Below are 24991 nucleotides of genomic sequence, written 5' to 3' on the forward strand. Positions count from 1 at the left end.
ACTACACAGTCTTATTCGATATATGAGATCAGTAGATTACAAAAATATGGGTGTGTTCCAGCGAGGTTCTTATCTTGTTTGACAACAATTCGCCTGATATAAAGGACTCATTTCTCCAATCGAACAGTGGTCCCTATCGCGAACGAAATTAACTACTAGTCTATAAAAATATCAACCCTTATAATGACAGTTATGGCGGATTGGTATCGCAACGCAACAAATTTGTCAACCCTTAAAACGGTGAAGGCAATTGCCATGACTACCATACAAATCGTGGGGAAAAAATCGAGTAGTCGTTAAAAAAGTCTTTAATTTGTATCGCGAACGAGCTAAACTAATTATATCAACCCATATATTTACCTACTGCCTCGATGCAGTAGTTATACGGTATCAACCCCGTTTTATGTGAAGATTTAAGAGCTTACTTCACGGGAAATGTAATGTAATGTAATGGGAGATGTATTGTTGAAAAGAAAAAGTACAAACTTATAAAAAAAATTAAAAATTTTCATTAATTTAAATTTTTTATTCTGGTAAAACGGACTTCCGCTTTTTTTCTTCTCATTTTTTGTCTGCTTTTCTTTGCTAATCTCTTTCCTTTTCAAAACTAACCGTATTCTGTTAGGTCGTCTCCACATGAGCGGTTCCGCGAAAAACGCTTATAACTTTCGTTAACCATCTGCTCGGTCCGGCTCATCTCGGTCCGTGTCGGTTCTCAAATCTTCCGTGGCTGCTGTTCCGCAGAGTTGTCCATCTTAAACAAAGCCGCGTTTTTCGCGATACCGCGGCAACCGCGGCCCATGTGGAGTCGGCCTTACCTTGATTTAACCACGTCCAAATGAAAAACATATTACACTAACATTCACGAATAACTTATTTCTCTAGAATAAATGACAATTTGAGCCGGACCGCCTGCATTGCATACGGGAAATCTCACTCCTATTGTTTTCAACTTTATAGAACAAAAAAAATAGAAGAACTGGCCTAGTCGTGGAATGGGAAAGGTGGAAGGAATGTGCAGCAAGTTGCTGCATCACGCACAACACTTCTTCGTTAGCCGACGATATGAAGACAAACCATAGATTTTGACAAATGGCAAAACTACTAGATCTGTATTTATAATGGTTGGTATGATTTTATAGACTGGTAGGGGAAAATCGTTCGCGATACCATTTCTAGTAGATATATATAATGGTGGATAAAACCAAGCAGGTGGATAAATTTTAACAACTTGTTTCGCGATAGGGACCAGTAATTCATCGTAAAAGAAAGTCAGATGATTCATTCCAGTGACGGGAAGGAATTCAGGTCCAACAAAGATTGTGTACCAAATGTTGTGTTCTGTTCATTTTTTCTCAAATATTGGAGTATAATCTGCGTGATCTTGTTGCTCTGCAAAGCCTGATTACAGCTGAGGTTTCCCAGAGCCTTTTTCACGTACGAAGGTCGGCTAAGCCATAACACAAACCTAGCCAACTTATATATAACACAACGTATACTGAGTAAGATAGGAGAATAGCAATGTCTCACATACACGAGTCATGTGTTGGTGATGTCGACTCCCCTTCAGACTCAAGAGTCCCCAAATCCCCCGATATGTTCTTCAGAAATATTGAATGTGACCATAATGCGGCAAGAGTATTTTAATGGCACTGGCAACTGGAATGATTTTAATAGGTATTTTAGATATCCCAAAGAGTATTGAGGAGCCGGGTGCTACAAAACATCAAATCATACCATAATTATGCCTATTATAAACAATTTTCGCTTTCCGTCGCCGGTTAGAAATCATGACACTAAAATTAGCGGAATAGTTAATTATATCGTATTAATAGTAAACGTCGTTATTAAAAATTAACATAACCAAGAGTGTCCTTGATGGGGCGGCCCGGTGGCATGATGGTCTGGTCCAGCAGAGCTGGTCTTCACACGAACGGACCGGACCAAAATCCCATCCGGACCAATCCCCCGTAGCAAGGACTGACTATCCGGCTACTTGGTAAAATAAGTCGATACGGCCAGGCCGTTCTAACGAAATAAAAAAAAGAGTGTCCTTGATGAAATATTTGGGTGCATATTCATGACTAAAAGATCGAAAAGGAAATATCTCTTCATGTTTTGTATTAGCGTGCAAAGCTCCTAGTTTTAAGTGCCTTACCCTACCCTTAGCCCGTTCTGGCTGTAACTCCTGCTGCGGGCAGATCCTTCTCTTGGTCTGCCAGAGAAACTCGACGCGACTCGAAAAGCCCAAGCTACTGAGACTGGTACAGATTAAGCACAACCTTCGGTGTATTCCCAACGCCACACCATGTAATCATCAGACCGGCCTTCGTCAATTTCGTCCTAATGCACTTATGAAGTCTTCTCATAGCCATGGGTGCATTACACGTATCATCATCAAACACAATCTGAACCGACACCATTTATTAAAATCCATAGTTACTCACAAAAACTTACCGCATAATTGCGTTAAGATCGGTTACAAACCAATGCTTAAGGGAAGGGAAAAATTAAAATAGTTTCCGGCGAAACCAAATATAAAACCATTACGGGAGTGATTTTGCTTTCCAAAGTGCGCAGTTTCACTAGGTAAAATAATACTAATTGCTTTCGGTAGCCCATGCATCTCGTACCGATGCATGCGAAAAACTTTTCCCGTTACTTCTTGAGCATGTTTTGCGCAAAAGTTGCGATTGAATTGAATTCGAATGTAAATCACACCTCCGAACAACGATGGGCGCCCATTCGCCGTGCTTTTAATTGCTGACAAACCAGTAGCGGATGTAAATATCATTTGCTTGCTGCAGTCGCGTTGTAACAGCACCGGGCACACAATGCTGCACTCTCATCCCCATTATTGCGCGTTGCCGTGTGGTCGTGAAGACAATCGTCAAGAGCACGTTCTGTGATGACAATTTTCCAACCGTTGCCGTACATGACGAACAGAAAAGGATCCACACGCTCCTCTCGGTGGTTTGTGTTTATTTCTTTGCTACAGGTGAACGAATGAATGGATTCGGGCAGGAAAAACGATGTCACCGAGAACGTTGTGATATGTTGTTGTTTTTTTCTCCTCGCGAAAAATGAATGATGGTAGCATGCAGCGCGAGGACAAATCTCTTTTATTCTTGACAGTGGCGCATCTTTTGTGCCGTCAAATCACGGCCCGAGATACGATGGACGATGGCTGTTGGAGAGAATGTTTTAATCTGTGAAATGTAAAACCACACACCTTGCTGAGCTTTTAGCGATGTGTGTTCATTACCGTTGCGGTTTGCTGTGCGAACTGGCATGAGTGACGGTTCTTCAGCAGACGGGCTTTAGTCACCGAACGGAAAAGTGAAACACATCATCTCAATATGTCCGTGGTAACAAACGAACCGGTTGCAGTTCCTGCTTTGTATGGACACGATCGTTTACATGTAGAGCAGTGCAAGTCGGTCGTCGAACTTGCGGCCCAGGCCTGGGACTCCTGTATGACAGTGAACATGCAACATGCATCAACGTCATTCATTCGTTTCTTTTGCTAGTGGCCGGACCTACTATTACGGGATCTGGGGAATGTAGTTGTTTTTCGCTACAGGATGCCGCCAGGGGTTTGGGGTTGAGGGTGCTGTTTAATCAAGGAAAAGGACAGTTATCCGATATGGTACTCCACTGGAAAACGAGAAACTGCTTGGTGGTATAATTGAAAGAAATTGACACAGGTTCAAGGTTATGCATTGTGGGTGGGTATTCGTTCCGAGAAGAATGTCAAGGATCGGTAAATGGTTTCATAATATCATATCAAACCCCTAAAGACTGCATGAATTGTTTACAGTTTGCTTGAAAGATTTGCCCCTTGCAAAAGTATATAAATCATTTTATTGATACAAATTTATACTTGTTGTTGAACTGTCTAAAATTAATATCATTCTCTTTCTGACACCAACAAGCAATCGATCAACACTGTTCAAGTGGATTTGTTATGGCATAAAAAAATACTCTCCTTTTTCGATGAATGAAACTCGCAATCTTTGGAAAATATATCGTCTGACCTTGAACGTTTAATAACTGGTTATTCATTTTTTGCTTGCTTTAAACTTGACCATGCTGTGCGAAACGTGTCATATGCTTACATCATACGTAAACAGGTTCGTTGATCATTCCTAGCGAATTGGCGACCAATACTAAAGCTAGTTGCAGAATAGAATATTTTGGCAACGGTATACGGTGGCCTTGGTTTCCGATTTGTTTTCCAGCAATACAAATGGAGGTGATTTCATTAAACAATGCTAACTTTTGCGACAATTGATTGAAAATATTGTCTTCGAATAGATTTAGTACAACTATTTAGACTTCTTTATACGTAATTTAAAAAAACATAAAGAATAAAACTAATGACAGATGGATTCACCCCCAACCTGTTACTTAATTAGATGTTTAATTGATATAATTCAAATGATTAAATTTATATATTAATTAATAAAATAATCGTTTTAATCGAAGAATGCTAACGGTACTGGTGGCTGGTACTGCAAACTTCTGTAACAATATCCTAACGAACCCGGTAAATGTACTCTGCCAATTGTCCTTCGTGTGAGGAAAAAGTACTCAAGCAAAAGTTTTAACCTTGAGCTAAATGCACAAGGGCCCAAAGGGAAAATCCTTGGAAAACAATTATCTATGCCACGGATGTGGAGTGCAAGAGAGCACGAAAAAAAATAAATGACAACACGCAGAAACAACCAGCAACGCCTTTTCTCGTAGAAAAGGGAAAGACATTGCCGTGTTGCGTCCGACAATGAAGACTACCACCAGTCCGAATTCGCTTGGTAATTAATGCACACGAATCCGGTATTGAAGCGAAAGTCTTTTTTCTGGTTTTATGCAGAGCGCTTCTTCAACATTAACATCGGATGAAAATCGAAGGCCATCGAACTAAACTGCCAGTTACAGTGTAGGCGTTCGATGACCATTTGACGTTTAGTAGGCTTCCGTCTTAATTTAGTCCCGGGGTCGCGTGCCCTACTTATGGAAAGTGATGTTTGTCCACGGCGGCTTTGTTTGTTATTTTTCATGATGTTCTGAATGGCTAAGGAAAAGAAGGCATTCGAGCAACATAAGAAAGCTCATATTAGAAGAATGCATTTTCAGGATTAATTGTAGAGGTAGGTTTAAACATTTTACAAATAGGTATTTTTTATGTTCAGAGAATTTGAGAGAAAAGCGGTTTTTGAAAATTCGACAGATGAGTTTGTTTATAGCACAAAATCTAAACAAAAAGGTCAAATATTGGTCTTTCTTTGTCATATAAAACATTTGTTTTAATTAAGTTTAATGTATTCTTTCAAAAATTCGCCAGATTTGCTGATAAAATTAAGTCCAAAGTAGGAAGTAACTATGTAGCTTTGAAGTATAAACGAAATTGCACCAGAATTCTATTGCCCGGTTTTAGCAATCTGCTATTACAGCGTATCTCGGAAACTGCTTGTATTTTGCCAAGTGTATTTAATTTACAATTTCTTCCTTTTTCAGGTTTCCATAAGCACGATGATTCCTATTACAATTAAGGTGAGTTGAAAACTATGTAAACGAAGAAATTTTTAAATAAAAAAGGTGTAAAACAAACAAAAGATTTACACAGCAGATATTGAGCTGAAACTATAATAAACAAAAACTGCTACAAAAATAAAGCTGTTTGTACTATAGAGGTGACCACAGCCTGCCATAGTGAGGAAAGCTTTTAACGCGAAAGCTTAGCTCACGCTTATATTCGAGCAGTTTCGTTGCGATGTTGTGCAACAGTCGAATGTTTTTTGAGGCTTTAGAAAAAATGTTGCAACGTAACCATAATTTCATCACCTTTTTTCATTTAGAAATCTAAAAAAATCTACAGATTGAAGTGGAAGTTATTTACTTAAGAATTCGTACCCATTTTTACAGTTTAAATTAACAAGCTTAGATGGAATATTTACTGAAATTTTATGAAGAGCTTGTACATAAAACTATTGCCGATGTATGATTCCAAACACGAAGCGTAAATGTGTAATCATATGTGTTTTTAATTTTAAATCGAAAACAAACCATTGCGTATATTTTAAAACTGTGCTGCATGTTGAAATGTTTTTTTTTCGACACGTAAGTCTATAGAAATGAGATATTTACATTCTTTATATTAATAACAACAACAATTATGAAACAACGGTGTTTCGTTGTTATTTTTTTCTTCTTGAATATCCACATAGCATTCCGTAAAGCAGCCGGAGCTTAATAACCTTATTCAGGCGCGTTGCTGCTCTTTGAAATACTTGTCATGCAACTTTGTCAAGTGGGTTCGGAGTCATGTGTTTCAGCTCGATGTCAAACAGCGACGACTTTTATCGATTATCCGTGCTAACGTTGTTGATTCGCGATGTAGGTTGCCTATTTTGGTTTGTGAGAAATCGAAAATTCACACAATGCCCCGTACGTACGTTTTGGCACATGTTAAACCTGGCTGCATTCATCGCATTTTCTTTTATATGTTTTTGGCATATTTTGCTTTGCAACATTCAAAGTTGGATTGAATTGGAGGCAAATGTTCGCGGGCGAAGGCCCATAGTTGACAAACACGGATGAGATTTGCAAGCCGGATTATCTGACTCAGCTTCTCAGTTGAGTGAAACCCTTGGCGTAGAGCGGTACGCAAATTGTTCGCGCGGGTCTATTTTTAACACAAAAAAAACAACTGCCCTTCCGTTCCGCGTGTGGTGCAAATTTCGTTGTTGTGTTTTTACTTTTTAAAATTATGTATGCGTGTGTGTGAGGACGAGGTAAACCTGCAATGTTTACACTGGTGATTTTTTTGCATGGGGGAAGGCATTCTGAATACATTCTTAGCAACGGTGAAGGGATATTGTTTATCGTTTACCGAAACGCCCAAACTCGAAAACGTGTCTGGTATTTTTGTTTTTAGTGAAAGCACGGGATTGGTAGTGTATCGAAATGCAAAGTGTGCCACGAGGCTTGAGTATTCTGAAAGGGTTCAACAAAAACACTGTTGAAAATACATTGCGTGTGTGTCGTTTGTAGTTTAGTAAAGTTCATTTTTAACATTCGGGACCAGGTTAAAGTACGCAAAACCTGTCAACATTTACTAAATGTGTGCTGTACAAGAGAGAAGAAAAAAAAAATACATCACACACCACAAACAGCGAGTAAGAATCGAAAAATATTTCATACGTTTCTGTGGTGCGTCAAAGAGAGAGTGCTTGCCAATTCGCATAATAACAAGACGTTTGAAGAAGTGTGCAGTGTGGGATGTGGGACGGAGGGAACGGGAATTAAAAAAGCAAAACAAACCAACTATTTGCTTTCCCGTTTCCATGCTCTTCTGAAGGAATGATGATGATGATGGTGATGAGTAAAGAGCGATAGATTTTTCGTATGAGATACCGGTTTTTCAAGCAACAGAAAAGAAATAAAATGCCATCGCTTTTTATTTCACAACTTGTTGAAGCATTTTTGCAGCCACTGCGTCGTTTAACATCTTATTTTCGCTAGTATTAAGGTAACGTGGTACTGTTTATTTTGTTTAATAAACATACCAGAAGCGAATTGATGAAAAAGTTTCGTGCTGTCGCAAGGGAAAACTTTTTATTGTGTCTCGTTGCGAAGATGTTTGTATCGCGATGTCGGATTGCGGTTGCGTGTGCGCGCGCAGATGTGTATCAGCGGGGTATGCACAGTGAAACGGACGAATGTTTCTAGGTTAAAATGAGGGTTTATTTGATTTAGTAGTAAGAATTTGTTCGACAATTTGAACCTCTTCTTACTTTATTTTGGGTAACAATCGTTCATATTACTAGCCCTTTGCACTAGAAACAATAGTGCACAATTTGTGGTAACCCTACCCTGAAAAATACATACAGTATTTTACATATAGTACATTCTTTAGTTTAGTTTATCAAGATTTTTAGGTTAAAACAAGTTCAAATTGTCTGATGAACATATAATAGGACAGGTAACTCATGTCATCATCGTCAGAATTTGATAATTAAAAATTTCGTTTTGGCCAAATTTGTGTAATATTTTAGGATCTTCTGATGCTTGAAATCTATAAAACAGAAACATATTTTTAATTTTAGTGGTGGTTGGTCAGGATCGTCGAATTTTTGATTGAAAATCGAATGAAAATGCTATTATGCTACCGGCATTTCGCCATGTATTTCGTACAATAAAAATAAAAGATGAGTGATATGAAGTTTACACAGAAAATGTTATTGTTTACATTCTTACAATGCAATGACGCAAATTTTGCATGCTGCCATAATTGGACTCCCGAAGTTCAGCTATCCCAATTATGGTCATAGGACCAAACTGCTGTTTATTAATGAAATGATGATGATGATTTTTAATTGAATTAATGATAACAAGTTCAGAGAAAGCCTATATTCAAATGTGTTATTCTTAGCAAAACGTTAAGAATCAACAAACATTTTGGCAAGGCACTTTAAAACCTTTATATGTTGCATATGGAAGTGCTCAGTTTATAATGATAATAATGATGGAAACAAGTGAAAAAGGGCAAAATTCAACGGTACTAATGATTCCAAACTTTAAGAATTTGCATATTTCGTTTCAGGTAGAACGAAAAGGCCATTATGTTCATAGTTAGGTAGTATTGCTGTAATAGTGTGTCTTTTGCCTCATATTTTTCTTCAAATATAAATTAGGTAGTTTACAATACAAATTAACACTTTTTACCTTTAACTACTTTAAGAGTTTGAATTAAACCGACGTTCTTTTATGTTTAATACGATAATTGAGTTTTTAATTTTTTAGCCCTTTGCAAATATAAATTTGACCTTCCGCAGTTTGTAAACTGTCCCAGTGTGCAATCGTGCAAAGTACGAACAACGCCGACGGGAGTTGTTGCGTTTGCACCCCCTTTTAGTCGCATCGTTTCATCCGTTCACTCAAGTTTGTCCCAACGTGTAGTACGGGACCCGTTGCTCACTATTCGCAAACCGGGTGACGTGCGTAGTGCATAGACTTTTCTTAGTAGAAAGTTTTCCGTACCTGTAGGAAAGGTAGCAGTAGGGTTAGAAAAAGCTCCCATTGCACGGTGGAGTTTAGCGACTGGACTGTTGAACTCTGAGTGCGTTCAATAAAAGCCTACTTTGCATGTGTTTTCTTCGTCCGTTCGAGTTCAGTTAAACATTAACGCGATAGTGGAACACACTGTGGTTGCTGCTGTTTGTTTTTTTTTGGTGGTGCTATTGGCACAACGCTAATCGCGTGTCGTGTAACAGCGTTTTGTGACCCAACAGTCACTGTCACCTCTCAGGCGTGAATTGTCCGTATTTGTGTAGTGTGTTGTGTGTTTGCGAGAGTACTTGGGGTTCGCAATAAGTGAAGGGCCGCTTCGTCCAGTCCCAGCTGAGAAAACGGGGAGAAAGGTGCAGTTTTGTGTCCCATTGGGCCAACCAACAACCAATGTTGGGTGATGATTGAAAGAGTCGCGAGACGAAAAAAGCGAATCCAGCCGAGAGCTGTCACAATGTGAACTTTGCAGCATCCGCGTTTCGTGTGTTTTGCTGTTGTTATGGTTGTGCTGCTGGTGGGCATGAGCGGGAAGCAATCGTGCCGTTGTGTTTTGGAAATAAATAGTCTTACCATATCATTTCAGTACGGCAAGCAAAGAAAATGTTTGTCTGATTAGTGTGAGCTGTAGGTGGTTCGGTCTGGAGTGCGTGGTTCCGGTGCAAGTGTTGAGAAAAATTGCAAATTAAAAAGTTAGATAGTACAACAAGAAGAAATAAATACAATCACTCTAGCTGTGTTTGCCTGCAGTGGGCGGGCGGGGCCAAGTGGCTTCTGGGTGGCAAAAAAAGGTGCCACAGTGCTGGTAAGGTTGAGTTGATAAGAAGTGTAAACATCATCACGAGCACAGCAACGACGGTACACACTTGTTCGCGAGCTTTTGCTGGGCCCTTTTCGTGTGTGCATTCTGCAGCGTTGTTGTCCCCCTTTAAAATCGAGCTGCGAGTATTTGCAGTGCGCGTGTGTGAGTGTGGGCAGCATCTGTGAACTTGACCGGAAGCGATAGCCCGAATCGATCTCTCCTCGTCGCTTTGATGCGGCGAATGTTAGCGAATGTTTTGTGCGGACCAGTGTAAGGTGAACGGGATAAAAGGTAATGAATAGCATAATATGCTAGATATAGTTAAAGTTACAAAAATCATACTTGCTTCGTAGGATAATGCTGTTTGGGGTTTCAGTACCAACATTTATGATACGAGCAACACTGTTGTACTATGTAATGAGAGGAAAAACTGGAGAGCATCTAGGGGCGCATCGAGAATTTGCACCGTAGTATGTGTGAGTCGTTTCAAGTTTGAAAACCGTCCTGGATCAGAACATCCTTGACCTAATGTGTGTGTGCTAATTGTTTATATTGGCGCATATTTCAATTTATTAAATCTATGTTTAAACATCACGTTCATTACACCACTAATAATGTTATCTAAAGATTTATTTTTAAAAGTAGTTCTTGATAACACGATGCAAACGGTATTCACTTATCTGTACTGCTGCTGATAAAACACTTCTCTACTGTGCTGCACTCTGCCAGTGTAACCGTTATGGCTATTTTTATAGTTTGCCATAATTTACTATTTTTATTATAGCAATTGACGTTTGATGATAGTAGCTATAAATTATAGTACGATTTGAAATGATGCGAAAAGGATTTTAAAGCAATCGATAATTAGCAAGGGCCAAGGTAAAGGCCGTGAGGGGGTGTTTTGTAGCAGGGTTTTGAAAATTGTTCCTTTCCTATTGAAAGAACACACACACACACACACAAACGGAGTGTGATTGAACTGAGCGAAGGGCTCCGGTTACTGTTACGACAGGGTCGAGCTGAAGCCAATTCCAGTTCGGCTAGTGTCAAACCAGCCTCAAGGTGATGTCGCCGTCATTATCAACCTCCGGCTTGCCAGAAGTATACAGCGATCTCTCTTAGTAAATCACGGTTCCACTAGGTTACATACTTGTGCTATGTGTGCGTGTGTGTTTTTTGTCTTCGAGTCGTTTTGTGGTTTAGCTAAATTGCCCTTTAATAAATGCCCTTCGACCCATGCGTAGGGATCGGTCGTGCAGCTTTGTAACAGTTTATCGATCGAGGTATGGAGGTGATCAACCCTTACCACAGATTCCACCACTATGGTAGTTTGTCGTGGTAGTCTCGGATCTTCTGTTACAAAACCGCATATTGATCAAACGTTGTATTGTTATCAAAATGCATGCAGGACATTTTTTTTCCTCACACCTACCACACTGCAAGTCGAGGACTTCATTTGTATGCGTTTGAGTTGGGTTGAGTGTGACTGAAAGACCACACGAAGTGCGAAGTGTGCGACCAGTGACCACAACAACACAACCGTGACCGATTCCGACGACAATGATGATGTAATTGTTGAATTTATCAGCTGACAACCTCAGTGACGAATGTGGTTGTGATAGGAGGTTCTTTCCGTCCATTTCATTCGTTGTTTATATCTCGGATTGTAATTCCACGTCCTTCCAGCATGTGATTTGTTGTCGTTGACGCAATTCGCTTGATCCGGCAGGAGAATAAACAGTACGGTGCGAATAATTGATCTGAATCGTTTTAGAAATTTAATTTATCTAATTACGCAACAGTAACACGATTCCTAATGAAAGGTGAATATATTTATCATCTTTTTGATTTGCATTTCAGCATTTGACGATATGATTCTCTTTTCGATTCAATCCCTTCTCCGGGATTCCGATAAACAAATAGACCACAAACCGGGCACGACAGACAAACATGAGCGGGTTTTTGTTTTGAAAAGTATCGAATGTCATAATAAAGCGTACACTGATGCAATTTCGTTAGCTCTCACTTCATCGTTTAAGCCATCGTCGTGTGTGCAAGGGCGGCCAGTTATGCAAGCGAAAGCCAAACATTGGTTTGGGTCAGGCAAAAGATTTTAGGGGCTCTTTTTCTGAGCAGAAAACCCCCCCATCGCGGTGTGTTCAAACTTCGACCGTATTTACACCGCTCGTCATGAATTCCAAACCCTGTTGGATCTCGGCACTTACCGGTGGTGTTGTTTTGTGCGTGAAAGTGGTTTTCACGCTGATCATGAAACGAGATGCAGCCGTATGAGACTTTTCTGCGGCTCTCAATTTTGTCCCCAAACGCTGTTGTCACCATTGAGGTTGAGAAGACAAGAAGCCTTTCTGTTTGGTCCGGTTTTTGCAGCGTATTTTTTTTCGGTGTTGGCTATTTTGCAGCAACGCTCACTACACTGCGGGGCCAAGTACTTACAGCGAGTCGCCGCCATAGTTATCTGAAAGCTAGTCTACGCAAAACTTGATTCACGTCGCCAAGTGTGTTTCCTCTACCACACGGGGTGAAATGGGGCGGTAAGCCGCCGAGTGAAAGTGAAAGTTTATGTTCTCCTTCACCAGGCTCACCGAACCAACCCTCACGACTGTTTTGCACCCTGATTCCCTATGTACGTACGTACAGCCATTTCGTTTCCGGTTTTCTATAAACCCGGCGGGCCTTGCTTAGCCCGTGACGAGGAATGGTAGATCGAATGGGCAGCAAAACAACAACTGTTAGCTCTCAAGCCCGCTTCTCGTCATGGGCTGTTGAGGTCGAGCAACAAGTACGCCACTTTAACCACAGCATAGATGGTTCCGCAATGTTTCGGCGCGGTGTGGCGAACCGTCGCAAAAGAAAGTGCAATGCGCGCATGGGGAATAATTCACCAGGGGCGTACCAATGTTTCCTTTCTTGGTTTGGTGCGCATTTAAGTTTCGAATGGTCGGTAGTACGCCGACTGAAGGCAGAATCTGTTCACTGCGTATTTCGCATAATTCCATACTATACTAAAATAGTATACTAGTTCATACTATTTGGAAAGTGCGGCGTCGGCGTGAATCTGCTTTGAGTAAATTTGCCATAATTATTCATATAATTTTTAGTTGAAATAATTTCGAAATTTATGTTGAAGTTCGGGGCAAACAATTATACATGTCGTATTTCAATAATAGTGCCACAAATCTTTGAGACGGCCGATAGTTCCACACGATCCGGCGCCGGCACCGTACGCAGGACTAACTATTCAGCTGCGGGTAATTACAATAAAAATACTATTGAGATTGTAGTGTCATCGTAGAAGAAAATTAAACGCTAGAAGATATTATATTATTATTAACGATCAACTTGGGGCGGTGGTCGTTTGTGTATGATTTGAGGCGCCGGTCTCCACAAGACACGACCGATCCAAAATCCCATCCGGACCAATCCTTCGTACGCTAGCTCAACGGACTGAGCATATTCCGGCTACTGGTAAATGAAGGCAAAGTAATCCTGAATGAATGACAGGCCCCTAGATCTCTAGAGATTATTGTGCCCATGAAGAAAGTATATAACGACCAAAAAAAAAATCCTTTCAGTCATATTGGATGCTCTGAACTTGTTACAGAAATTCATCAGAAGCTGTAGTTGGTTTATGATACATATATCTTCTTTATGAACACTGTTGTGATACACACTAAACATTTTTGTCCTTTTTATCATTTATTTATTTGATGTATGATTTGAATCGGTTATCATTTGTTGACATCTATTGGACGGATTTATAAGCCATAGCTTGAATGACTATTGATGAATTCATAATATATAAATATGAATAAGACAACGTTATGTTTTTGCTTTTGGTGTTGAGGACGATAAACTTGTGGCTTATAATTAAAAAAGAAATGTTAAAATACCAACAACTTTGAATAAATATCAAATAACGTTGTTTTCGCAAAGGTATGATTCCATTGAGCCATTTCGACTAGAACGCTTACTTTCAATCGCATCTTTAATGTTAAACAATTTTATTGTAGTAGTTGCATGATTTTTATCTTTTTTATTTCAATAGTAAGAACTCCAAAATGTATCGAAATATAATCCAGATCTTCTAAACTATGTGTTGAATAACCACCAATAGAAAAAAAAACGATTGTTAGTTCTACGATCACTTCAGTAATATGGCAACGCCATTCATTGCTTCCGCTTACACTTCTGTTACGTAACATAAAGGTACATTTTGTGTTCCGTTCCCGTAAGTATTCAAAACAACTTATCAATCTGCGTGGCAAAATTCTATGCGTGCATGTATTATTTATTCATCGTTTACGCATTCGCTGTTTGCGCAAGTGAGACGTGTGCACTATTACAACATGCGCAAGTCTGTGTACCGTAGCAACCGGTAGCTGGATGGTTGGCTGTGGAGAAAGCACAAACTTCTGCCTGTTTTTTTTGTCGTTGTTGCTGTAGTCGTCTGTCTTAATACGCACATTGCCGCTATTGTTTCCCGTGCACACAGGGTGCTGGCTACCCAAACGAAATGTGTGCGTGGACCTTTAGGTTGGTGTCGGTGTCTTTCGTCTTGCAGTGCGTTGACGGTATCCGATGTTGATCGGCAAAGCAGGTGAAGGCTTCCTATTTACCCACCGTGTTTTTTAAAGCCACACATACGCTCTTTGCTGTTTGTGTGCGTACGCGCTTGGTGGAGACGAACGAAAATCCATCGGTTACAAACACTCGAAGACCCCGCAACGCGCTGATGCAGAGTGCGTTTTTGTACGTGCGTGTGCATTTGCATGGTGGGCATAATTAAAGTTTTGTGACTATAATGTTGGACGGTGCAAATGCAAAGCGGAGGGGTAGTTTGGGAAGTGGAAGATTATGCCTGCGTTTGCATACGATCACAGAACTGGCGCGAGAGGCGAGTTGGTTTCCAGTGAGTTCGTTGCCTCTCTTGGTGGCCGTGAGGCCGTGTGGCTGTGAAGGCACCGAATGGAGATGAATGTTATGCGTTTGACCAAAACCTTTCCCGGCTGATCATGTTTTTACCTCAACTCTTTTGGCTCGTTCGCAGCCCCCCTCCGCGACCCCTGAATGCGTAGAGGTCGGTCGTTGATTTCGGTTGTTTGTTTTGGTTTTGGATTTTTGCTCTCGAAATAGTGCGATACGTGGATATGGAGTTGCATAGTGTTATGTTCACCGACTGTTGGCCAATCAGTTATACCTTCAATGAATATTAAAATGTCAGTTTGTGTGGTATTTTTGTAGAACTGTTGTAATGTGACTAAAATGTTTTAGTATTGAACAAAACAAATTTGATCATAGAAACTAGTATTTGTACTTCGAGTAGTACAGCGAATGTCATGGATCGAATCTCATCTGGATCTGGGCCACCGTAATACTCTGTGTCCGGCTCCTTGATCACGATCCAATTTTGTAGTTTTATTTGATATTGCAGTAACAATACTCAAAATTCAGTGGTAAATAAGGCATATTACTCTGCATTTTACGCAATTTTTCCCACACCGAATGTTCTAAATCACTTGATGACTATGAGTCAGACAGTTGTTGATATAAATATGGACCTTACGTATTCCAATGTAACAAACGATGAGCAATACCTATTACATCAAGATCGGCATTTTCTCACGTTCCTGACCACCGTAATTATCAACCTTGAGTCGATGACTATCGTACCACATAAACTTTTAGCTCCTTGCTACCGCAATGATACAAGATTATCGTTCACCACACCAGAAAAAGAGCACGCTTAACGCATTCGCTGTGGCAGAATGAAACATTGTACGGTTTGACCTACAATTATGGAATTAAACGAAGATTTGTCAAACCAAACGGATGAAATACATACTTGCGTTTTACGTATGCAAAAGGTGAATTGATTTGAGCGATGATTTCAACGAGTTTTTAAATTGTGAGGCACTTCGTGTGACATTGGCAATATCTTGTCCCGTCTGAAGAAGTATTATAGTGTCTAATAAACGTTTAACGACGCGTACGGAATTGTACTGTGCCTCAAAATCTTAAATATAAGTTCGAGGCTTTCAGAGCAAACGGTGACAACTTGCTTGTACAAGACGGATATTCGTATGAAGACGAAACCATCCGGATCTCATCTAACAAAGCTCACCATAAAACTGAAGTCTCAAAGGAGGACATGATAACTTATTCTACAACCCCCATTAACAATATCTGGAATAAGTATTGGCACCTGCAACGGCACAGCTTCTTCTGACAGATCAAACCTATCACAGACGCTTGGGAAGATGTGCAATCCAACTAAGATCAAAGAGTCCTCTCGGGTCTATGCATAGGACACACAAATGTAACTCACAGCTATAGATTGAATAGATCAGACCACCAATATAGAGATCACCAAGTACAATATTTCAGATTTTATAGATTTTATTCTCACCAATAACCCTACCTGTCAAACTAATCTACTAACAGTCCTCGAAGAAACTGACCTCTACCGACAAATTTCAGATTTTAATCACATTAAGAGACGAATGCAGCCGTAGGGCTCAACGTCTCTACAAGCCAACACAACTCAACAACATCCGGATCAGGCAAACACCCAGAATTAGCGACTGACGGTGTAAAATTCCATTTAGACGAGACACGGCCGAGACACTTTCCGGTCTTATTGTATTTAAGGGTATATTTGGTACAGGTTTGGCATGACTTTTTACGTCCTCTATCAAGAATATAATTATGTTTGTAACATGGCAATATGTTTACTCTTCTGGACTTGTGGTGGTTTGTGGTATGGTCATTTAATTCCTTATAGAAGTTGTTGTTCGCATCAGAAAGCATATTTTTACGTGAAAGAGTATTTAATCTTTTGGACAAACCTGAGCTCAACATGCCTAGAAATCGCTCAAAGCTTGGTCAACAACTTCAAGAGGTCTAGGCCTGCTATTACTGACTTTGTTTACTCGTAGCTGGGTAGTCAGTCCTGCGTACGGTGGATTAATCCGGATGGAATTTTGAACCAGTTCTGTCGTTTGAAGACCGTCACCGATACATCACCAATACATCACCGGAAAAGGCCTCAAATAGGCCCTAACAAGCGGCAATAGAGATTTTTATGCAAACCTCGAACATAGAATTAAATTCTTTACTGTTGTGATCAACACAGAAGGACAGTTGATCGCCGAGGTCACGAAAAAACTGTACCAAAACATATCATTAATGTTTGTAGCATTTTGCCTAGGCCCCGGCAAGTTGGAGATGTGGTGATGAAGGATTCAAGCTAAATTAATTTCATTCAAAAATCTTAATGAGTTATCTTTTCCTACTTCACTACAAATCAACATTATCATTTGAAAGTATTGATTTGAAATAAAATTTGTCACAAATGTTTGTGTTTGACGATTCTGATGGTGGTTACTTCGCAGAATGTTTGAATTTGCGGTTGGTTGTCATTGTTTTCCGTTATTGATAAGATAGCCTTTTATCTTGCTGGGGAAGAAACGCATAACCGTAACAGTATACAAACACGCGCCACCCTACGCACACAAAGCTACAAAAGCTGACCTTCGCGATGACACCAAATCGGTTGCGCAATCGGTAGCTTACAGTCGCCACCGGAGCAGCAATTGAAACAGTGCATCACTGCGGAAAGCCTGCCTGCTGTCCGTGTGGTGACCGTAACGCAGCGCCACCGAGCTAAAGGGCAGTGTGTGATGATGACAGATCGGATTCGTTAATTGTGTTCCTTTTCCTGTTGACATTGATGGGCTGTCGGACAGGATATCGGATCTGCTTAAAAGGCCGTAGGTGGAACATATTTTGCCCATCACCAGCACGCACCCGTTACGGCTACCGATTGTTTTGTGAAGGGAAATAAAATAACCACAAACTTACGCATCTTCACCTCACGCAGGAGGGTCTTTTTGGGCGTTGTTGACAAGTTACGGCAGTTTTACAGCAACAGCCCGAAGGACGAAGGTGTGTTAATCGTTCGGTCGGCCATTAAGCGGAAGTCGTAGTAGATTTATGTCACGCTTCGAGTACCACTTTTTCGCGTTACGCGAACGAGAATTGTCGCGGGGTGGAAGCAGACAGTTTCGGGGCACGATGGATAACAACACCCGTGGGGTATGAACAAATTGTACACACGAACCGGCGCACGAACACGGTTTGGCCTAGGTAATGCAGCATAATGGTGTGTGACGCGGTTTGTTGGGGCCCTTGGATGTTTATCCGAAATGTAGGCGTTGTCAAGACGTACTAACCTTGGACTTGAATTTTGTGTGCTTTGTGCGCAAGAGTCATGTGTTTTTTTTTCTGCTGCCAGATTGTTGATGTCGACACGGTGGAGGAAGCTGTGCGGGATACTACCGTTTCACAAACTGGCACAAACCGACACACATGCATGCTACTGACTAACTGAAATGAGGTCTATCGAGAAGGGGTTTCCGGTTTTTCTTCATCCGTTACCGACGACCGATCATTTATATTCCGGTCACTAATGATTATCTGCCGGTTAGGTTTTCGAGTAAACGGTGACTCATGCCGGCACCGAGCGGTGGCCTCCACTGTTGCCACGTGGAAATTTTGCTGGCATTGCTCCAAAAGGACAGCTGTGCACAGCTTTTCTTGGCAACGGTCGATGATGGCATGATAAATTGTGCAGGATGTCAAGAGGAAGCGGAGCGGTTCCGTGAGATCGAGCACTTGTAAATCGATTGCATGCGGTGAAGGGTGAACACAATTTATTTGTTTTTCATCCAAAATTTTCACCCCACAGATACTGCGTGAAAATTACGCACACGTACACGCACACGAGGTAGTGAAACTACAAATTGAAATTAGATCGAAAGCGGACAGCGGCAATGAGTTTATTTACGCGTAAAGTGGTAGAAACTATTTGTGCCGATCCTGAACTAATTCGATTACCGATTGCACCTCCTTCCGCCAGCTGGATGTCTATTTCCCGGGCCATAAAGCATCGCCGAGCGTGGCCTGTCCGAGGTGCATAGGTGCAAGCTATTTTTGCTTGATCGTTTGCAATTAGTATACCAACGTTGCTGCTGCACCACCCCATCTGGTGTTGTTCGGGCCGTTCGGGAAGGCACGTGACCATTAGGAAATCGTCCGAAATCGGCTACTCCAGCGTGCTTGGCGATACTCGAAACCGGTGCGGCATCGTGTGTATGATTATGTTTGTCTTTAAGGAAGCGAATGGGTAATTTGGGAACGAACGGCCATTTGCAGCGAAGTATCGATTGGGCCGGGTATTAGCATGGTACAAAACACGTTTTAAAGCACGCGTGCCACATGTTTTGTCAATTTCCAAGGTCATCCCCTATTTGGCCTGGGGAAATCGAAACCCTACAAGCTGTGGCGGCACGTGCATATTCTTTACCTCCGAATGTGCTCGAGGACTCAAGTTCATGTTGAAATTGTGCGTATGTGAAGAATATTTGTTGGCACAATTGTTTGGACGGTGTGAAGCTCATATCGTAAAGTGTGCTGATACGTAAATCTTAACGTTATGAAGGACTTTAAGTAATGTGAGATGTGGAGAAAAAATATTTAAACAAGGTTATTAAAGGATTTCGAAGAAGAAATATTACTGCGTGTATGGGATGGGTATTGTTTGCGGTAGAAAGTATGCTCTTTTAGGAATAAGTAATGGTATGTTACAAAAATGTCATTTTTGCTGACCTTTCTTTGGAGTGCTGTAAATAAAATCCCACTGGCATCTCGTCTAAAACCATCAAAATCCATAAAATTATTAGGTCCGCAAATAAATAACGGCCGTTTTTAAATCGATGGGGCCACTGTGGACTGTGGCGCGATTTTGACGTTTACAAACGTCATAAATCAAGTTCGGGAATGACATAATCAAACTGAGTAAACAGATTAGTGATTACTTCGTGCGAGTAGGAGTTCCTAGTTCTTGAAAATGTCGAATTTTGAGACGGATTTGCGCCATATGCGGGAGGTGTTGCTGTTTTTGTTTTGAGCGAAGAAAACGGCAGCCGAAGCGCATCGAGAGCTTTCGAGTGTTTACGGGGATGCTGCTCTAAGCGAAACAAGGTGTCGGGATTGGTTCCGACGCTTTCGAAGCGGTAATTTCGCCGTCGAGGATGCTCAACGCGAAGGAAGTCCCAAAACGTTCGCCGACGAAGAATTGACGGCTTTACTGGAGGAAAATTACTGTCAAACGCAAGAAGAGCTTGCAACCGTGCTTGGTGTAACTCGTCAGGCCATATCATCACGGCTGAATGCGTTAGGCATGATACAGAAGGAGGGCAAATGGATCCCACACGAGGAGTTGAAGCCGCGGGACATTGAACGCAGACTCTGCATGTGTGAATTGCTGGTCCAGCGGCACAACAGAAAGGGGTTCCTTCACCGAATCGTGGCGGGAGACGAGAAGTGGATTTTGTTCAGCAATCCTTAGCGCAAAAAATCATGGGGATCCCCCGGTCATACCCCAACATCATCAGCTCGACCGAACATCCATAGCTCGAAAGTTATGTTGAGTATTTGGTGGGACCAGCCCGGCGTCATCTACTACGAACTTCTGAAACCGGGAGAAACAATCGCTGGTGAACACTACCGGAAACAATTGATGAGTTTAAGCCGAGCACTGCATGAAAAACGGCCAGAATACTCATCACGCCACGACAAAGTTATTCTGCTGCATGACAATGCTCGGCCACATGTTGCCCATCCTGTGAAAAACCCAATTTTTCCGAAAAGGAATCCGCGATTTACCCGAAAGGTGGAAGAAAGAAATAAATAATAATGGCCAATACTTTGATTGACCTAATTTCTTCAAATAAAAATAACACGAGTAAAAATAAACTTATGAAAAAACGGCCGTTATTTATTTGCGCGCCTAATATAAAATTTGTTGATAAAAAATTCTTAGATGTAATATTTTTCTTACGGAATTTAGAAATTTTCAATTAATTAAAAAATGGTCAACGTTCCAAGTTGAAAAACACTGCTTGACGTTTTGTCAATATTTTGAATAAAAACCAAAATCAATTTAACATTAAAAGTTTACAACAAAACGCTAATTAGTTGTGCAAATAATATCTGATGAAAATCTTGGAGAACTGATGGGGTCATCGGTTCACAGGTATTTAACAAATTGTAACATGTGCAACAGATTTGCAAAAATCGTCATTGCTCAATGCTTCCTGGGCTGCATCTTCGTCTGATCTGATCTGATTGATCTGCATCTGATTGATCTTTATATTGGTTTGACAATTTAAATTAATTTATATCGGACAATTAAAAATATCCGTTTTTTCCGAAAAAAATTTGTCAGTATTTTCGCTTAAACCTTAAAAATATTTTATATTATTAATTTAATTAGCTGTTTCCAATTGAAAGAGACCGGTGAAATATATGTAAGCATTTTTCTCGTAACCACATGTTACACATTTCCTAGTTATCCTTTTTTCATAACTTTAAATCGTTTTCAGTGACAGATTAATGTTATTTCCATAAATAATAGACTGGTTTGCCGTCTTAATTTAATTTAAAATTAAATATCCATTTTCATACAGCACCATACTACCATACCGTAGCAATTATAAACCGCTTCGCATGGAAATGGTGTCCCTACGATGGTGTCCTTAAAGGTAGAAATTACAACGTTCCAACGGTGTGAGCTTTACTAGAAATTTATGGTTTTTGTTTGTCTTTATCAATAACGGTGTGCGCGAACGTAGGCAGAATGGGAAGAAGGGGATACAATTAATTATAGGTATGATCAAAAGTGCCCCTAGCATGAAGGTGTACGATGACAGGTAGCATGGCGATCGGACGAGGTTAGTGTGGAAGTAAGTCAAGGATCTTTTGTTAACATCTGCAAAAATAGTACTAAAAAAGCGACACGACATGGAAACAATTACAGGTCGTTTATTTGCCTGTTATTAGGTGCGATCGTTTATTTTTTCCTTATTTACCTACTCGAAATTTATTATAAAATTAAACTTATTGGATATCAAAACCCAAAAGTTTAATTTCCATTTAATGATCGGACGCATTTCGATTGCACTTACAAATTAATGAGTCACGCTTTCCTGAAGAGCACAAAACAAACAGGCCTGCCTTCACGAAAGGTTAATTTTTATTTTTGAATCTTCGCCTTTGGGGCGGCCATCGTACAGAACGAGCACGAGACATAAACATAAAATACAAGCGAACCCTTAACACGAGTAGTGCTGAAAACTCTCTTTTCGATCATGTTCCGAGGATCAGCAGAGATAAAGTCGTTGGAACAAGTGCTGATTAATGGTCAGATATTTGCCCCAAAAGTACACACCCTTCGAACCAATATAAATTTTTTCGGTGTTCCCGCTTGTTCATAAGGCTCAATACAATGTATCCTTAACTGTGAGGTAATTTGTAATCCCACGCCAAGATGGTTAGTATATGTGATGGGTAGCGATTTATGCTATAAAATCCATTTAGTACATCATTCCGCAGACTACTAATTTCATACGACTGTCCCCATCCTCCAACCCTTTGGCAGCGATGATTGTGGTCAGCTTTTTCACATAAGGTAACATGGGATGGGGTGTCCGTTTTGCGGTAATTTCGACCCGCCCCGAAAAGCATAAACCCCCACTGCATTTCTCAGATGTATAAAGCACTACATTTTTACTGTCACTGCCGCCGTCGCTGCGTCCTAGCGTGGGCACAGAGGTTTTGCTGTTAACGATTATCTTTCGGGCTTGGTTATTATCCTGTCCCATTAATCCCTACCGCCCTGCCCTGCCGTAATGCCACAGAAGGGTGGCAAGTAAATTGTTCAATTAACCGAAATATAGTACGGCACACCGAAGTGTGTGTGTTGTCATGGGACGAGAAAGTGGAAAGCTTCTGCAGGGAGGGTCTTCGGCATCATCATCGCCGTCGTGGATGTGGAGAAGGCGTTTTGTTGGTCCGTATTTTACCTTAAATGGGTCTTGGTGTTAAATGGTAAAATGTATGCAAACTGGCAGTGGCTTGCTGCGGGCAGAAGCAGAAGCAACAGCAAGCAGTGCCTCGCTGTTCATTAGCATAAGGTAAAATTGCTCCTGTCAGCGACAGTGATCTTTGAGCAGAATTTATTGAAGATTGTTTAAGGCGTGCTGTTGTTGCGCCTGATTGCGTCATGATTTCGCCATTCGCGATGGGTGCAATGTTTTGCGAATTTTAATAAGGATGTTCACAGTAATGGTTATTAATTGGTCGTTGTCCGTTTGCAGGCTGCAGGTATTAATTTCATTGATTTCATTACCTATCACCTAGATATTCGGGAAATTTATTATTTGCCCCCATTTAACGTTTATGAGCCACGCCGGGTAACCAATTGGATTTCACTTAAAATGTGTTATATGAAAGTTATGTAACGCACTGAAATAAAATATTTCATAAACATCAGACTTTTAGAGATTTTTTAAAAAAGTTAAATTAGTGCGCAAAGAATAAAGCGTTTTGACTAAACGAACATTCATTAGTCGGTTTAAAAATGGATTTTTGTTTTCGTGGGGAAGGATGGGACAACTTAACCTTTCGACAGGGTTAATATTTATTAATCCTACGCTTGCTTTGCTGTCTCTGTTGTCCGTTTCATGTGCTGTTATCCGCACAAAGGTTGTCATAAATCATGTGCCACCTGATATTGAGCGGAGGTCATAGGTTTTGTGTTCCTACGAGTAAAAGAGGGGGTGATACCTCCAGACCTAAAAGCCCCACCGCGCGCGCCGTGCTGCCCGTTGCAATCGATGGTGCGCGCACCAAAACCACGTGATTTGGTCGTTCGCCGTGTGTTCGTGCGAACGTTGTGCGCGCCGACCGGTGTCCGGACAAAATGTCAGCACCCGCTAGAATCTATTGTGCGAATTTTGCACGCGGTTATAGATTCGTTCGTTTGTGGTTTGCCAATACAGTGCATGGTGTTGGTGATGAATGCGCTGAGTGGCGAAAATCGCAGCACACTTCGATTGTGTTTGTGCGCGACATGTGCTGCTATCGCGCGATGTTGCTGAAGTAGTACGCGCGCGGGGCATGTAAATGAAAGTGTGTGTGTGTGTTGTTTTTTTGTTTTCGCTTAGAAGTATCATCAACAACGCATCATTCTCCTTCAATCCCCCGGTAGCCGGAGTGGTAAATTAACACCGGCGGTGGTATTCCATTGCGAATGTGCGAATTTACGTTGCAGGCGATATTCGCGGTCGACTGACACGGCCGATGGAACGGAAAGCGATCTGATTGATCGTGCACATACTGAGCGGCGACGAAACGGTTTGCGTGCGTGTTGGTATCTATGTTTGGGGATGTACTATCGCCCTCCTTCTCCCTCCCTACTTTTCACAGTGACAGACGCGTGCTTTGATGATCGTCACTTCATGTGCACCATTCATAAATTAAAAACACAAGTGCAACGATGCTAATGACAGTATCATTGGCTGTTTAACAAATAAGCTCATTTTTCAGAATGATACCCATGCAAAGCGAATTATGACACTTGCAAAATGAATTATTATCAATTAACGATTATATTTCCCATGCAACATTAAGCATCCCAGCTGCCTAGCCAAGCACCAGCGAAGAAGAGACGAAGTGAAATGAATTCTTTTTAAAGCATTATGACACCATCCGATTGAATCACAAACGAACACACGCCCGAAGGTGTGGGTCTCGTTTGGTCGAAGGGTTCAAAAAGCTTTGCACTTCACATGTATCACTGTCATTCATTAGGTACACCGCTCACGTTGTAACCTTCTTCGAAAGGCGAACTTATATATTGATGTTTTCTTCATTTCGTCTGTCACTGTGCTTCGTCCTATTTTGCACATGCGAACCGATAGTCGCTCCGGTGCGTTGTTGGTCAATTGAGAGTTTTATACCATTTTCGTGGCTCTGCTCAACCCGTAAGGTGTGGGTAGGCTCGTTCAATTTAATGTTATGTCTTCCAACGCGGGGTTGCAGTGACACATTTGCATTCCGCTGTATTTTGTGGTGCTCGTGGGTGTTTTCGACGCAATACTTGCCACAGACAACAACTATCTGTATCTGTATCGGGTAAAACCCCCAAAACTGGCTGTCCAAAAAAAAACCACAAAAGGACAATTTTGTTTAAAAAAGAAC

General features: G+C 41.0%; 1 protein-coding gene across 3 annotated transcripts in view; it reads left to right on the forward strand.

Annotated features, from left to right (window-relative positions):
- Positions 1-6733: 6733 nt before the first annotated feature.
- Positions 6734-24991, forward strand: part of LOC128301058 (mucin-5AC) — a 50588-nt gene continuing 32330 nt past the window's right edge. Inside the window, exons 1-2 of one of the 3 annotated variants that reach the window (XM_053037368.1) lie at positions 6734-6794; positions 9653-10159. The gene's annotated coding sequence lies outside the window, so the exon portion shown is untranslated. Of the gene's footprint in view, positions 6795-9302; positions 10160-24991 lie in introns of those variants that run through there. The other 2 variants (XM_053037369.1, XM_053037365.1) reach the window with 2 other exon arrangements.

This window comes from Anopheles moucheti, chromosome 3, assembly GCF_943734755.1.
Source record: "Anopheles moucheti chromosome 3, idAnoMoucSN_F20_07, whole genome shotgun sequence".
NCBI lineage: Eukaryota > Metazoa > Arthropoda > Insecta > Diptera > Culicidae > Anopheles > Anopheles moucheti.